The 18,511-nt window shown below is 33.8% G+C and overlaps 2 long non-coding RNA genes across 2 annotated transcripts; both read right to left on the bottom strand.

Annotated features, from left to right (window-relative positions):
* Window positions 1-6,508: 6,508 nt before the first annotated feature.
* Window positions 6,509-8,317, bottom strand: LOC124535211. The gene is made up of 2 exons (XR_006966794.1): window positions 7,962-8,317; window positions 6,509-6,767 (listed from the first exon to the last, which is right to left on the bottom strand). It is a non-coding gene; the product is annotated as an uncharacterized LOC124535211 (long non-coding RNA).
* A 6,523-nt stretch (window positions 8,318-14,840) lies between these two features.
* LOC124535244 lies at window positions 14,841-16,697 on the bottom strand. Its single transcript, XR_006966799.1, has 2 exons — window positions 16,207-16,697; window positions 14,841-15,048 (listed from the first exon to the last, which is right to left on the bottom strand). It is a non-coding gene; the product is annotated as an uncharacterized LOC124535244 (long non-coding RNA).
* Between the last annotated feature and the right edge of the window lie 1,814 nt (window positions 16,698-18,511).

Below are 18,511 nucleotides of genomic sequence, written 5' to 3' on the forward strand. Positions count from 1 at the left end.
ACAGCCTGCAAATTTCCCACAGCCGATCTATGTCCTCCTCTCCCTTTGAGGAGAAGGTTAGGAGTATATTCCTCCACGATACTCCAATGCGGGTTGGTGAATTAACATGTGGTAGAATTGCGTTGAAATTAATCACATGCACGATGTTTTCCTTCACAGCCGAGCTCGAGATAAATTATAAGCACATATTAAGTACATGAATTCAGTGGTGCTTGCATGGGTTTGAACCCGCAATCATAAAATAAGGATCCATATCGGATCTTTAAAAACAAATTATTCCAAGTAATTAATCAAAATTATTAACTGAAAATTACACATTTTATAATTCAATCTCAGAATCATTTGAGAATGTAACTAGTAAAATAATATAGTTTTACTTCTCGGTATGGCTTTGTGCAACTCCTTTTGTGTAGGTACCATCCAATCATGTAATATTCTACCGCCTTATTTAATACATTTAGTACCTGTATTGTTACGTTCTGGTTTGAAGGGTAAACGAGCCAGTAAAACTAAACACACAAGGGTAAGGGCGATGTATAATATGAAGGAATGTTTAATATTTCAGGTCATATAATCATGTTTACTTACTATAATATAACATATATATTTATACGGGCGACCCGTCCCGGCTCCACACGGGTGCAATACTGATACTTAATATTCTACAGAATTTGTTTGTTAACATCATATTAGAAGCATCTAAAATTATCATTGTTTCTTTACTATATTGTCCTATGTATTATGTAAAAAACCTTCCTCTCGAATCACTCTATCTCTTGATGATAATGATAATGATGATGATTATGATAATGTTTAGAGTAGGTAACCGAGTATGTTTATTAACATTTAATATTACTATATTAAGTTGTCTTAAGTTTATTAATAATATTAAGTATTTCTCGACCATGTCTGTCTAACCCGGTTATACTTTCAATCACTCTCACACGTGAAAATGGACACTTTAAACGGGATATCATTTCACTAATGGACTATTTATATGTGTGTGTGTATAGTCGCGAAAAAATCGTATGCCATGTCTGTGGGTGTTTCTTTGTTGTCGCCTCGAGGTGTTGACGGGGAAAAATGAGGATATAAATATTACCCGTGACGGAAAAATTGCACCATTTAAATGAGACGCTGTGCTTTAATTTAAATGTTCGTGTTTCTTAGCTTTATTTAAGTAAACATTCGTGTAATGTGTTATACAATCAAGTTAAGAAGTCATGAACTTTTTGACTGATATTTATTTTAAAACAATTATTATATAATATTATAAGAGCTGAGATGGCCCAGTGGTAAGAACGGGTGCATCTTAACCGATGACTTCGGGTTCAAACCCAGGCAAGCACCTGCATGTGTCTAATTTCATCTGAAATTCTGCCACATGTGCATTCCACCAATCCGCATTGGAACAGCGTGTTGGAATATGTTTCAAACCTTCTCCTCAAAAGAAGAGGAGGCCTTAGCCCAGCAGTGGGAAATTGATAGGCTGCCTGTTATTTGACTCTAAAACTATAGTACAGAAGTTCAGTAGTTTTACAGAAGTCGACGTTCGAAAATGATACAAAAAAATTAAATGAATAAATGTAAACAATAATATATATAAAAAAGTTGTTGCAGTATCAAAATTAAAAGATATTTAATGTTTAAAAACATTATTATTAAGATTTGCCAAAATGCACAACAGTGAAACATAATTTTGATAATGGAACCTTTATAACAAATGAACTATTATTTGATTTATGAAACGACGTGACATTAGGCTGATTGCTAGAATTTGCAGAGAAAAGTAAATTGAATTTACAATATATTAAGGATTTAAGATGGATATTTATGTTGGGTTTATATTTTCCAAATAAATTGTATTGCACTAATTCCAAGCAACATAACTTATTATATACATACGTATTATATGTGAAAAAATATAGGTAAGAATTTACAGTTGGGACGATGTTGCATTCGCGATATATTATGTATGCCCGTATAAATCATAATTAATTATTAACTTTAATACCTAGAACCGTATATGTAATAGAAAGAGAAAGAAAGGAAAGGTTGGCTGGGGGCGTATAAAACTTTTTCCTTACGTGACGATTTCTGCTAGTTCTTTCCAAAAACATAACATACTACGTTGCGCTTGACACACACTCACTCATACACACACAGACACACACACACACACACACATTTATATTACACAACGCATTAGGTATGATCTTAACTGCCTTCGTTTTGTGTTTCCAGCCTCATTAAGTGTACTTCAAGGATTATTTGAATATTACGATTATATCGTTTTTGTGTCTGCGTTAAGAGCGCATTTTATAACATATTATATTAATGTTGTGTTCCGGTTTGAAGGGTGAGTTAGACAGTGTAACTACAGGCACAAGGGACATAACATCTTAGTTTCCAAGGTTTGTGGTACATTGACAATGTAAGGAATAGTTAATATTTCTTACAGCGTTATTGTCTATGGGTGAGGGTGACCACTTACTATGTATTATATATATTATACTATAAAAAAAAAACAATCTGCATTTCGTTATCATTTCGGAATTACACTACATGATTTTATTTTCAGCTGATGGAATAGCATAGAAACATTTGCTCAACGAAAAGACTTTGAGGCTAGTATTTTTAATAAGCCATTTCAATAATGGTTATAACATCTTGTGGGATATTCGATAAGAATATTTTCAAGTTACTAACATTCTTATGTTATGTATATAAGACTCAATTTCGAATGAATACCTAAATTAAAGTATCGTAGCAAGATTAATTATTAAAAGGCCGAGCTCACATAAAGTTCCTGCTTAAAGTTAAATGTAAAGGCTTGCTTTACTTCAAACTTTACTGCTTATATTATGTTTGGCTCTTTTCTTCGTATAGTTTAATATCAAAATATACTTACCAAATGCACCTTATTTTAAATACTGAAAGAGTATTTTAATTTTGTGTTTTTTTTTATTTAAGTGTATAAGTGACGCTCGTTTACTCAAGAAACGATTAATTTAACTACAGATAGAAAAATCGTTTACAAAGCTTATCGTTTCATTCAGAAGCAACTATTGACTTGATACTTATGCATTGTGGAGTAAATGAATAAAAATGGCGCATATAATTGATGTTTCATTTCGAAGCGTCTATAACACAATAGTTTACGTGCCACCTAGCGATGTAAAGTCACAGAATAGATTCTGACCCCTTGGGCTATTATTGATCGATTCATCGAATGAAAGTATTTCATCGTCATTACACAGTATAAAACAAAGTCGATTACCGCTGTCTGTCCCTACTTCTTCATCATCATCATCATCGTCATCATCAGCCTGTTTTTGTCCACTGCTGGACGTAGGCCTCTCCAAGTGCACGCCACTGTGGTCTTTCTCCGGCTACTCGAATCCAGCTCCTGCCTGCCGCCTTGCGTATATCGTCACTCCACCGTGCCTGAGGACGTCCTACACTACGTTTGCCGAGACGCGGTCTCCACACTAGAACATGTTTTCCCCAACGGTTGTTGGTTCTACGGCAAATATGACCAACCCACTGCCACTTCAGCTGAGTAATCCGGTATACTTATACGTAGATCGTTAAAATTACGGAATGGAACTTAATGCATTTTTTTTAATAGATAGAGTGATTCGAGAGGAAAGTTTTTGTAAATAATACTTGGAAAATATAGTAAAGAAAACTCTGATAATTTTAGAAGTTTCGAATATGATGTCGTAAATAAACAAATCTGTAGTATATTTAGTATCAGCAATGCAACCCGTGAGAGGCCGGAGCGGGTCGGTAGCTTAAAATATATTAGAAAAATAGTATAAAGTAAAATCCAGCAAATTAATTCCAATATACACATAATTAAGCCTTTATTACACTCCTAATAAGACTCACAGCTTTGATTAATTTTATTAGAAAAATTATATCTTATCTTTTATTATGTATAAGCGAGATAAATAATACATAAGTTCTTAACAGCGTAAGTGGACATATTATGGCAGGACTATTCTAGAAACCCGAATATTAGCGACCGCACACGCGACGGACAGTTGAACTACTTCACACGAAGTTTTCCGAGCGAATCGTGTACGAAAATATTTTCTCTTAATTACTATCACCCTGGTTAGTTTAGAATTAGACCGTATTGTTTCGTTTTGATTAAGATTAAAGCCTACACAAACAAAGGACCTCGTGGTTAGCGTTGATGCAAGATAAGCCGAATCTATTGCTGTCGGGGTTCTACGAATGGGAAGTAAGCGCTTATCCCGGGTTGCTAACTTGACTTACGATCGAATAATCAAACCAAGATGACTCAGATGTCAAGCGAAAAGTGACCTAAATATATTCCGCAAATAGAGCACATTTCCATTTGACATATGTTCGTCCACTTCGGATGTAAATAGTGTTGGGCTGTATTTGGATATTCAGATGTTTCAGCGAAAAAGATTTAAAACGACCTCGATTTACGGTACGTTGGAAGGTTAAATTTGTGAGCACAATAATACATTTCAGAAGACTCCGTGGTTCACCTTTACGATGCTTGATATATATTAATACTAGCGACCTGTCCTGGCTTTGCACGGATGATATGCTCATACTAAATTTACTACAGAAATTTTCTAGTTTCTTTACTATATTATCCATGTATTACATATAAAAACGAATCCTGTCGAATACAAAAAAATCAGCGTCCGTAGCGTTATTTTAAAGTTAGATCTCGAATTAAGCATACATAGGGACAGACAGCGGTAAGCGACTTTGTTAACGTAGATGATGTAGGAAACATATTACAATTACTATATGAAATTTTAACAACAACAACAGCAACAGCCTGTACATTCCCACTGCTGGGCTAAAGGCCTCCTCTCCCTTTTTGAGGAGAAGGTATGGAACATATTCCACCACGCTGTTCCAATGCGGGTTGGTGGAATACACATGTGGCAGAATTTATATGAAATTTGTCACATGCAGGTTTCCTCACGATGTTTTCCTTCACCGCTGAGCACGAGATGAATTATAAAAACAAATTAAGCACATGAATCAGTGGTGCTTGCCTGGGTTTGAACCCGCAATCATGGGTTAAGATGCACGTGTTCTAACCACTGGGCCATCTCGACTCTCAATTTAATAATAAAACTTTCAATAAAATTTTAAAATATCTAAGTATTTCAAATGAAGAATAAAGTGTTAAAATTTAATTATATAATATATTTATTATTTAATAACGGTTGTCTTTACCCCGAATATAAATGATGGTATAGACCACTTATGTATATTTATGTATGTAAAATAAATTAGCAAACGAATATGTGAATTAACACAGGTGCAGTATGTTTCGAGACCTACATAGTTCGAAGGGACGGCTATCCGAGATCATCGTTGAGAGGTTTCAGCAAAGGACAAACAAGTTACCTTAACCCGAGTCACAGAATAATATACCTTAAATTCTGTGGTACTGTCGTGACTCGGAAATAAATAACGTGCGGATCTTAACCGACTATTGTTAGATCAAACCGAGTCAATAATTTTTCTATTATTTTTAATTATATTTAATGTTTTTAGATGAAGGAAAACATCGCAAGTATTACATTCGGCCAATTTCAATCAAATTGTGCCACGTGTGTATTTAAATAAAATAATAATAATACTTTAAATTGCAAACATATTTCACACTTCATAATATTTCGACAGTTTTCAATCTGTCTCGTCAAATTGTAATCTAACGAATTTTGTAATCTGACGGTGACATATCCACCAATTCGCGTTGGAGTAGCGCAGAGGAATAAGTTCCAGTCCTTCTCCTAGTAGAGTAGAGGAGAGTCACTCTAGTTTAAGGTGGTTGAACAAATCTCGCCAAAGAATCACTTTGTAACTTAAATTATTAATTGTTAAGCTTATTTTGATGAAAATTCTATTTTAAATAAATATCTTACAAATATCAAGAATAACAGCTCACAAACATAACATCATCGATGTATGTAGATGTATATGTATATAAAAAAAATATACATATCAAAACTAATATCAGCGACAGACTGTTCAGCGCCATCAATTCGCAAATGGTTATTGTATAAATCATACAAATAGAATAATTTTTGCGCTTCGGCTTAGGATAACATTCTCTTACTGGTATAAAGATTTTTACCTTTTCACTCGACTGACAATAAGCAACACAATGCTTTCATATTTCAGGTGTGAATGTGAGTTTATTTCTACATCTTTAAATTTTAAATGCATTAATAAATTTGGATATTTGATAAGTATGGTATCACTAGAGTCCTTACATAACCTTGAGTAATGAGAGTTGTCAGTCAAGCTGTAACATTTACGTTGTGATTTTAATTTTTGATAACGTCATTATAATTTTCTAAGTAACTATTGTCTTTGCTGTGGTAGATGTGACTTGTTATATCAGTATGTTCTTCTATTTATGTGCGCGTGTATGCTTATGTATTACAACATAAATAAATTAATACAAATTTATCATGGATTAGAAAAGGAAAGTCAATTTCAATGTCAGATTTGTGTAATTGCCAAATACATTAGTTTGAAATAAAATCTTCATAAAATTTCAATTGACATTCAACATTCCAAATAAGGTATACAAACGCCATCGCTGTTTCTCAAGTAATCATTTTTACACTCGCATGATGGCAAAAAGCAGTCGCTAGAGATACTCGGACACGGCGGTGGGCTTTTCAGATGTTCACACGTCTTATAGCAAACTTCAAGAGAACATTTGTAATACTTTTCATTTTCCGAACAGCCTGAAAACATAAAAGGAATTTGTATCACAGATTTATCTATACGCATATTATAAATAGGTAGGTAATGGGTATCTGGTACTAATGATACGTTTCTAAAAAAATACTTGTAGGAAATTTTATTACTACTGAGCTGCATCAGTGCAAAGCCGGGACGGGACACTTATAATATTATTAAGTGATTTGTAAATTTTGCTAATCGAAACTAGATATGTTTAAGTCCGTAATCTTAAGCGGAACCGTCGGATTACCGAGACAAAAAAACTATGCGAAACCATAACCAAATCGGAACAAGTTATTATAATTATGTTTTTGCACTGTTTTATATTTAAAAAGACAGATAGAAAAAAGATACTAAAAAATGTTAATTTTGTATATACCGTGTATACATAGATTTATTTAAATTGCGGTTATTTTAGTATTAGAAACTGACACTCCTATTTTATTATTTGTGTACATGACGTTTTTTACATGAGATAAAATTAAGATTTAAAAACTCGAGATAAAAAACTACTCTATTCATATTCTCATATTTAGCGTTTCCATTATATTTATTTACAGTAAAGGTTATCACTGTCTGTTTATATTGATTTAATCTTTGCCCCTAATTACATTGAAGGAGAGTGTGCTAGGCAAAATATTGCATATAATTATGTAGTAATAATGTAATATACATTGAGCATGGAACTGTTACTATATGTGTCTGGGTTTTGTAATGAGTATGGGTCTGAACCCTCAATTATTAGTTTAAAATACACATTCTAACCACTAACTCTATTCTCATTTTATAAATTGGGTCAATCTCTTCAGCTATATTATAACCTTGCACGTTTATACTGCGTTCTATTGCCCTCATTAGTGACAGGAAGGTCATATATAGATACGCTGTCGAGAGATTCAACGGGAAAAACCCACACGGTAACACATGATTTTCCACTAAATGTTTTCGTACATACATAATGCAGGATCCTTGACTTACGTCGTTTCAAGTTACGCCCAACAATGTTTTAACACTATTCCTCAAGCATACGTCAATTGTTTCAATTTCTGGCATAGAAGAATTCACTTGTCTCGAGGTCAATGTCATAGCAGGAAGAAAAAAACGAAGTGATCTCATATGACTCGACTTACGAATTACGTCGCGTATTTCGAGAGCACATACCCACGTATCACGTATTTATGTGAAGTTATACTCACTTAAAGGGGTTTCTTTATCCGTTGGCACAGCAGCAACAAAAGACACAAGAAGCACAGTCGCAAATACAAACACGTATGTCATGGTTACAGCTACTCAGTTAAAACAGCAATGATAGAAACGATTCTTGCCTTTTATTTATATAAAACGTGTAACGGTAAAAAAAACATCTGCCGAGACTCCGTATGTATATTATTTTATATGTAATTATACTAATATTATAGCAGGTATATGTTGTTTGGGTATGTTGTTTGTTTTTGTAATAAATTATACTGAAAGCGGGCATAGGTTGTATACCCGCTTAATTTACATCTTGCATAATTATCGGAATATAGTTGCTTACAATATCAATATTGCTATAGAGAAACTAACCCTTTGAAAATGATAATTCGTTCAAGGAAACTGTAGAGCCGTCTCTTTCTTTCTTTCTCTCTGTGTCTCTCTCTTTCACATATATCAGTAATAGAAAAGATCTGCTTTTTGGTTTGTCTATGGAAGCTTATTATACAACCTCGTTGATAAATATATTATGGAGCAAATTTATTCATGTAAAGTCAGGCATGGGGGCTTGTAAATAATATTTACAGAGTTATATAACTCTTTATATGATCTATTAGAATTCCCCGTGTCGTATATATCTACAATTAAAATAGCATCAGGGAAAATCCTCTTCGAAATTATAAAGTATAGAGAATATAATTTTATCTACAAAATTATATGCTTAGAAATATGAAACAATAATTCTTAATTATACGTCTAAATAATTTGTTTGATCATCAAACATGATACCAATTTTAAAATAATAGGGAAAATACATAAATAATAATATTAATGTTATGTATTAACTAAAGCCGAGATGGCCCAGTGGTTAGAACGTGTGCATCTTAACCGATGATTGCGGGCTCAATCCCACAACAGTGAATATTCATGTGCTTAATTTGTGTTTATAATGGATTTCGTGCTCGGCGGTGAAGGAAAAACATCGTGAGGAAACCTACTTTTGTCTAATTTCATAGAAATTCTGCCACATGTGTATTCCACCAACCCGCATTGGAACAGCGCAGCCTTGAGGACAAGGTGTGGAATATGTTCCAAACTTTCTCCTGAAGGAGAGAGGAGGCCTTATCCCAGCAGTGGGTAATTCCCAGGCTGTTGTTGTTATTGTATTTACTATTATATAAAATTGAAAAGGTATATAGGCTATATATATCAATATAACTATAATCTGTGAAGCGTTCCAATTTGACGACCTCCGTGGTCGAGTAGTGTGTACACCGGTTTTGATGGGTGCGCTACTCCGAGGTCCCGGGTTCGATTCCCGGCCGAGTCGGTGTAGAAAAAGTTCATGAGTTTCTATGTTGTCTTAGATCTGGGTCTGGTTGTGGTACTGTCGTTACTTCTGATTTTCCATATCACAAGTGCTTTAGCTACTTACATTGGGATCAGAGTAATGTATCTAATGTTGTTCTATATTTATTTAATTTTTGATCTACTTGATTTAGGAGGGAAGCGGTTTAACCATTTGTTTAATTCAATGTGGAGATACGTCATGTTGTACTTAATACAAATCTATATATATAAAAATGAGTTGCTGTTCGTTAGTCTCGCTAAAACTCCAGAACGGCTGGACCGATTTGGCTAATTTTGGTCTTGAATTGAAAAAAAAACATTGATGTTTTAAAATTGATTTTGCATTATTTATAACATCGCTAAGTCTATTTTTCGAAACTATTTCTAGAAAAATAAGTAGCATTTTTCGATGTCACTTTATAACTCAAGAACGGGGTCACCTATCCAAACTAAATTTTCAGGGTTTGTTTGGACTATTCAGTAGGTGGTTTATGTGAAGTTTGCTCAAAATCGGTCGAGTGGTTCTTCATTTATCACATTTTTTGTAACAAATGAATTCAATAAATGGCGGGTCATTTTGTTATTGGAGATTTTTCAGACGAGGAATTGTGCTGTTAAATTAAAAGTAAGTATTAATTAAAAAATGAGTACACTCATCCACCAGTTTCAATAGGTAATACGTCTTATTTCAATTTATTATTTAAAAGTGCAGTGTTTGCATTTATTTTCATGTCTAAATATACAGAATAAAGTTACTGCCATGAATTTTTATTCGCATCGATTGATGGTTCGTCAACAAGCACAAAATTATATCTCGAGATGTGGTAAACTGTATCATCAGTACATCGTTGATACGTATGCTAAAATAGAAGCTGAACGTTTTAATTTTTTTTCGTTTCAACCGAGCAAAATTAAGATCCGAAGAATATATTCAATTGCAAGATGCGATAGCGAATGATGCTAATGCAAATGACATCGGGCGGTTGACTATATTGCCATCTTCATTTATTGGTTGCCCACGGCATATGAGCGAATATGCACAGGACGCAATTTCTTATGTACGAAAAATAGTTGATCGTATCTATTCATTATAGTTACATGTAATCCTCAGTGGGATAATATTAAAACAATTTATTTGAAGAAGAATTGACAACTGACAGTCATGACATTAAAGCACGTGTTTTTCGGCAAAAATTGAAAGCACTTATAAAATAATATATATTTGGAGAGGTGAGTTGCCATTTGTACAACATTGAATGTCAAAAAAGGGGATTTCCGCATGCACATGTATTAATTTGGCTGGTACATAAAATTACCCCGGATCAAATCGATAACCTTATATCAACTGAAATTCCCGATGAAACTCTTGATCCTGATATTGAGTTATTTCACATTGTCGTTAAAAATATGATAAAAGGTCTATGCGGTGAGCTACATATGAGTTCGTTACATCTATTTCTCGATTTTAATAATTTCTTCCAGTCGCCAAAAAAATACCGATGTTATCGATTAACTTCGATGTTTAGAGCTCCACAAACATCAAGTATCAATGTTCGGTATTGATCATTATCAACGCCATAATCATGCTTTTGTAACATGGGTCATCCCTACTTTGTCAAACATTTGATGTTGTCCCCGTTATACAGAAATCAAATTGAAAGAATAGTTATATCTTTATAGGTACATGTTTAGGAGGGACAAAATAACCTTAATTTTAACTAACTTCAATTGTTTACTGTCTATCAGATCAATTTTATGTACATATGTTCAAGGTGCTGAACTGGAAAGGACGTGGCATCAACATCAATGGCGAATACATCTCTCACTTGAGGTTCGCAGACGACATCGTGATCGTGGCATAAAAGCTGCAGGACCTACAACAAATGCTGAACGAGCTAGCTGATTATTCTATGCGTATCGGCCTAAGGATAAACTTGGATAAAACCAAGATCATTTTTAATGAACCGTCCTCGAAGTTGTTCAAAGATATGTATGTCTACCTCGGGCAGACACTGCGATTAGGTAGAAACAACCTTGAGGACGAGGTGAATAGAAGAATTCAGCTGGGTTGGGCAGTGTTTGGGAAGTTACGTCGAATCTTTACAATGTCGATCCCACAGTGTCATAAGACGAAAGTCTTCAACCAGTGCGTCTTACCCGTCATGACATACGGAGCCGAAACACTCACTTACTCACTCACTCACTTACACTCACGATAAGGCTGGTCCACCAGTTTAAAGTCGCTCAGTTATGAAAAGGGTTATGCCCGGCGTTTCTCTGAGGGATCGCATCAGAAATGAGGTGATCCGTCAAAGTCATCGACATAACCCACCGGATGAGTAAGCTGAAGTGGCAGTGAGCTGGCCATATTTGTCGTAGAACCGATAACCGTTGGGGAGAACGTGTTCTAGAGTGGAGACCGCATCTTGGCAAACATCGTGTAGGACGTCCTCAGGCACGGTGGAGTGACGATTTACCCAAGGAGGCAGGCAGGAGCTGAATATCTGAACGGGCTGATGATGATGATGATGATGTTATAAGTGTGCGCATGCGCTCACTTACCCACGCACACTTTACCCAGAAAGCCAAATATCAAACAAATGACGGCCAATTTCCAAACGCTCAACATAACCTCTAATCACACTTTACAATCGAAAGAAGTATGTATATTTGATAAACGAAAGAGTAATTTTATCATAATTACAGAACAAGTAGAGACGTATCAGTGTTTTCCAAAACACTAAAAAGTTGAAAGTAAATCAACGAATATATTTTTAGCAATTACTGAGAAACAACACACAGTGCGGCGCGCAGGCATGTCGCAACTAATTTACCATTTAGGCCCCACTGATTGGTCGAAACAACCCCTCGCCTCCCGCACCTTATTCCGGAGTTTATACTAAATGGTTTTGCAAACTTTATGTTGTAAGGACTTAATCATAGCAACATGGCAATTTATCACGCAACATGATTCCTGTGTCATTGAAAAAATAGAAAAAATTATTGACAGTGTCGTTTTTAATGTAAGTATCAATTATTTATTGTTTAAGTTCATATCACCCGTTTCGCTGCGTGCAATGGTTTCTATTCACATCACATTTGGACCAATTTAAGCATTTCGATTATGGCAGTACGAAGTTTGCCGGGTCAGCTAGTATTGTATAAAAATCTTAAATATTAATAGAGTACGCAGTATTTGTTTCAGTGATCATATGACGATAGCTGCACGTACAATATTGGTTATCGTCTCATTTTGAAGAGCTGCAGCTGTAGATGTCAAATCAAATAACGCGCCCTTTTACATCCGTCACTTTTCATCAAATTGCTCCCACATATTACAGTAGAGGGAGATAAAAGATATTACACATAAAAATATTTTTAATAAAACTTTACCCATACAAATATATCTTCGTGGTATACTAGGACACAACTTAGATGTAGCATCGGATTTGTAAAACCGATCACATGCAAATTAAGTATGCTATCCCAAATTATCAATATTTATAATATAAACTTGTAATATTATATGACCTAATATATTCGTTAATTTGACACGTCAATTTACATGCACTTGCAATCTCGAGTTGAACTGACGCGAGAGTCTATAGCGACGAATAGCGTCGAATGGCGCGATAGGGAGCTACTTCTATTGGTTGTATAAATCGGCAGTAATCGGTTTTATTGAATATGCCGATGCTACATCTAAGTTGTGTCGTACTATACAAAGTTTCCTGTTGCTCGTGCTGTAAACATTTGTATTGATATGACATAAAGGAAAATCCCCATTAAAATTATACAGTACAGTCAATAATAATTACATATTACCTTCAAAATAATATGCCTGCAAATATAAAGCCATTTCCATTTCCATGACCAGCAGAGATGGCCCAGTGGTTAGAACGCGTGCATCTTAACCGATGATTGCGGGTTCAAACCCAGGCAAGCACCGCTGATTCATGTGCTTAATTTGTCTTTATAATTCATCTCGTGCTCAGCGGTGAAGGAAAACATCGTGAGGAAACCTGCATGTGACAAATTTCATAGAAATTCTGCCACATGTGTTCCACCAACCCGCATTGGAAAAGCGTGGTGGAATATGTTCCAAACCTTCTCCTTAAAAAGGGAGAGGAGGCCTTCAGCCCAGCAGTGGGAATTTACAAGCTGTTGTTGTTGTTGTTGTTGTTCCATCGCGTTCATGATTTGTTATCATCAATCTATCCATACTCATATTATGAATGCGAAAATAATCTCTGTTTGTCCTCACGCTTAAACTTCTGAACCAGTTTAGATGATATTCGGTATAGCAATATTTCAAGTACCGGGACATAGGATATTTTTTAAATTGGTTGAATTAAAAATCATGATGAAATAAGTATGAAGGTTTTGTGCTATAGATAAGGTTTTGTGACTTTCGTTCAGCTTAATCCGCTGGTTCAGCTAGTATGTAATGTTACAATCTTTTTACGAATAGGATGAAATATAATATGTCACTATAGATGGAACTATACTTGCACTGCATTATTATTTTAATATAATTATTATCTATGAAGAGTTAAAAATTGTATGGCAGATAGGTAAACCGCTTACACGAAACTCTGTGTGTAGATATGAGTATCATGTCCTATGTCGTTGCGTAGACCTCAACCAGGCTACTCCTTGAATAAACCACAGCCTAAAGAGAAGTGGAATTTTGCAGAGAATGTTCCATATTTAAATTAAATATACATATTACTAAATTAATCGTTAATTTATTGTTAGTATTTTGATGTTATTAGGAATCCTTCTTAAGTAAAAATTTGTAATAATATGACAAAATAAACGCCCCGGCTTCGTTCGGGTGGCATACTCATATTAAATATACTACAGAATGTCATTACTTATAGACAAAAGTCATAGCTTTTTCTCATTACACAATATAAACCGCTATTTAAAAAATAATAAATTTTAAATCTGTAATATCTTGCAAAATAATCATTAAAATAACATTAAAACCATATTGTATATGGATTAACAATGTTGCTTAAAACCGCTTCGACAGCAGCCATTATCTGTCGTAAAACTTAAAGGATAACAATGCTTATTGTGGGTTATCTCTAAGAAATATACCATCGCGGACTTTTTATAAAAAAATTTAAGGTTTACTGTATTGAAGTACATCACTTTGATTTATCTTGTAGGATTCAACTAGCGTTTGCAATTTAAGCGCATAAATAAATAAACATTTTAACAAAAAGAAAAACCGACTTCAAATAAAACACTATTTTAAAACCAATAAATATGCACTAAAAAGTAAAAAAAATAATTGCGTATCCAAACAAACATAACAAAAATAAAAATTTTAAAAACATACAGACGAATTGATAACCTTCTCCTTTTTGAAGTCGGTTGAAAATGTGCTCATTTACTACATCACATTAGAAACCTCTAAAATTATCAGTGTACTCCACTATATTGTACATGTATAAATCTTTCTCTTGCATGTGTGGTGCATTTTATACAGGGAAATTAATATGAACAAAATAAATAAAATGTTGATATATGTTTTATTTGACATTGAACATTCTGAATAAGGCACACAGATGCTATCACTGTTTTTCAAGAACCCATTTTTACACTCGCAGGATGGCGAAAAGCAATCGTCAGATATACTTGGACACGGCGGTTGATTTATCAATTCCTCGCAAGTCTTGACACATTTAGCGAGAGAACATCTGTAATACTCTTCATTTGCTGGACAGCCTGGGAAGATAAAAGGAAGTTGTCACATTTTATGAGAGAAGACCTTTTGTAATACTGTTTTCATTCTGTCGTAAAGCAGGACAAGAAATAATATGGCCTAATTCTGCCTAGTGCTCCATGGAACGTATTACAAACCGTTTGTTCGTAGGTAATAAATGAACTTTTTTATTGCATTCACATTGTATACTTTCGTTTTATATGTGACTTCCGAATGAGACAGCAGCATCAGCTATAATTGGATCCTTTTTGTTTCCGATTTATTATATTTATTACGAACTAAACAAGCTTGTTTTAAAATTTAATATTAGTGTCAAGACAAAAAAACATTAAATAAAAAATAAAGAATAACTTAATTCAAGAATTAAAAAATTATCCATCGATAAAAAACGTAACGTTATGTCATTAACGACGTAACATTTACGGTAAAAACTTTATAATAAATGTTATTTATTACAAAACTGACATTACTCAAAAAGAAATAATGTATGAGTGTTTCAGACGAGCTTGAACGAAGCTCTGTGACGTAATTTGAACTACCCAAACAGTTTATAATTCGAATCTTATGTTATTCCAATATCAAATTTAATCTTTTTTATTTTGATGATAGACAAATGTTGGTCAACAAAAATAAACCGACAACATTCGAATATGCTTAAAAAGTCATTTTTTTTTCAATTCGTTTTAATTATTTTATTAATTCGATGAGTTATTAAAACTTACCGCTTCCATTTTAATTTAAATATTTACATAATTTATATACAAGATCGGATATTTTTAATTATAGTTTTACCAATTTCATCAAAGTAAACATGCACTCTGTCTTAATGAAATTTACCAAAAGTCTTAAAATATATTGTCTTAATTCTCAATATTTATCTTATGTGAATCTTATTTAATTTTTTTTGTATCAATCAGTCTAACGTCGCTCCGCCTCGTAAATCAAATAATAATTCATTCGTTATAAAGGTTCCATTATCAAAATTATATTTCGTTTTCGTGCATTTTGTCGAATTCTGTATTGTTTGGAAACAAACGCTTTGACAAATCAAACCTTCGCGAATGTATTGTCTTTTAACTTGATCTCATATGTCTAGATTTACGTCGGGTATTTCAAGAGCACATACACACTATCACGTATTTATGTGAAATTATACTTACTTAAAGGGGTTTCTTTATCCGTTGGCACAGCAGCAACAAAAGACATAAGAAGCACAGTCGCAAATACAAACACGTATGTCATGGTTACAGCTACTCAGTTAAAACAGCAATGATAGAAACGTTTCTTGCCTTTTATTTATATAAAACGTGTAATGATAAAAAAAACATCTGCCGAGACTCCGTATGTAATTATACTAATATTATAGCAGGTATATGTTGTTTGGGTATGTTGTTTGTTTTTGTAATAAATTATACTGAAAGCGGGCATAGGTTGTATACCCGCTTAATTTACATGTTGCATAATTATCTGAATATAGTTGCTTACAATATCAATATTGCTATAGAGAAACTAACCCTTTGAAAATGATAATTGGTTCAAGAAAACTTTGTAGAGCTGTCTCTTTCTTTCTTTCTCTCTCTCTGTCTCCCTCTTTCACATATATCAGTAATAGATAATATCTACTTTTCGGTTTGTCTTTGAAGGTTTTTTATAAAACCTCGATGATAAATATATTATGAAGCAAATTTACCCATGCAAAGTCAGGCATTATATTTAAACTGTTTATATGATCTATTAGAATTCCCCTTGTCGTATATATCTACAATTAAAATAGGATCAGGGAAAATCCTCATCGAAATTATAAAGTATAGAAAATAATTCTATCTGCAAAATTATATGCTTAGAAATATGAAACAATAATTCTTAATTATGCGTCTAAATAATTTATTTGATCATCGAGCATGATACCAATTTTAAAAGAATAGGGAAAATACATGAATAATATAATATTATAGTTATGTATTCCCTAAAGCCGAGATGGCCCAGTGGTTAGAACGTGTGCATCTTAACCGATGATTTCGTGCTCGGCGGTGAAGGAAAAATATCGCGAGGAAACCTACTTTTGTCTAATTTCATAGAAATTCTGCCACATGTGTATTCCACCAACCCGCATTGGAACAGCGCAGCCTTGAGGAGAAGGTGTGGAATATGTTCCAAACTTTCTCCTGAAGGAGAGAGGAGGCCTTATCCCAGCAGTGGGTAATTCCCAGGCTGTTGTTGTTATTGTATTTACTATTATATAAAATTGAAAAGGTATATAGGCTATATATATCAATATAACTATAATCTGTGAAGCGTTCCAATTTGACGACCTCCGCTGTCGAGTAGTGTGTACACCGGTTTTGATGAGTGCGCTACTCCGAGGTCCCGGGTTCGATTCCCGGCCGAGTCGGTGTAGAAAAAGTTCATGAGTTTCTATGTTGTCTTAGATCTGGGTCTGGTTGTGGTACTGTCGTTACTTCTGATTTTCCATGTCAAAAGTGCTTTAACTACTTACATTGGGATCAGAGTAATGTATGTAATGTTGTTCAATATTTATTTAATTTTTTAATGACTACTTGAATTAGGAGGGAAGTGCCTTAACCATTTGTTTAATTCAATGTGAAGATACGTCATGTTATACTTAATATAAATTTTGTATAAAAATCTTTCAGTGATCATGGGACAATATACGAGCTGCATGTAAAAAATTGGTTATCGTCTCATTTTGAAGAGTTCCAGCTGTAGATGTCAAATCAAATAGTGCGCTCTTTTACATCCGTCACTTTTCATCAAATTACATAAATGATATGACATAAAGGAAAATCCTCATTAAAATTATACAGTACAGTCAATAATAATTACATATACCTTCAAAATTATATGCCTACAAATATAAAGCCATTTCCATCGTGTTCATGATTTGTTATCATCAATCTATCCATACTCATATTATGAATGCGAAAATAATCTCTGTTTGTCCTCACGCCTTAACCACTGAACCAGTTTAGATGATATTCGTTAAGGCGATAGTTCGAGTACCGGGACATAGGATATTTTTTAAATTGGTTGAATTAAAAATAAAGGAGTATGAAGGTTTTGTGCTATAGATAAGGTTTTGTGACTTTCGTTCAGTTTAATCCGCCGGTTCAGCTAGTATGTAATGTTACAATCTTTTTACGAATAGGACGAAATATTATATGTCATTATAGAGGGAACTATAACAGCACGCATTATTTTTTTATATAATTATTATCTATAAATAGTTAGTTATCTATAAAGCCGTGGTGTGTCAGATAGGTATCTGACATACCACGGCTTACATTAAACTCAGTATGTAAATATGAGTGTCATGTCATATATCTTTGCGTAGACCTCAATCGAGCTACTTCTTGAACAAACCAACCCCTACTGAGAGATTGAATTTTAAGATAATGTTCTATAATTAAACGAAATATATATATTTTATTTTATAATACTTCCCAG

The sequence above is a fragment of the Vanessa cardui genome, chromosome 14 (genome assembly GCF_905220365.1).
Source record: "Vanessa cardui chromosome 14, ilVanCard2.1, whole genome shotgun sequence".
NCBI lineage: Eukaryota > Metazoa > Arthropoda > Insecta > Lepidoptera > Nymphalidae > Vanessa > Vanessa cardui.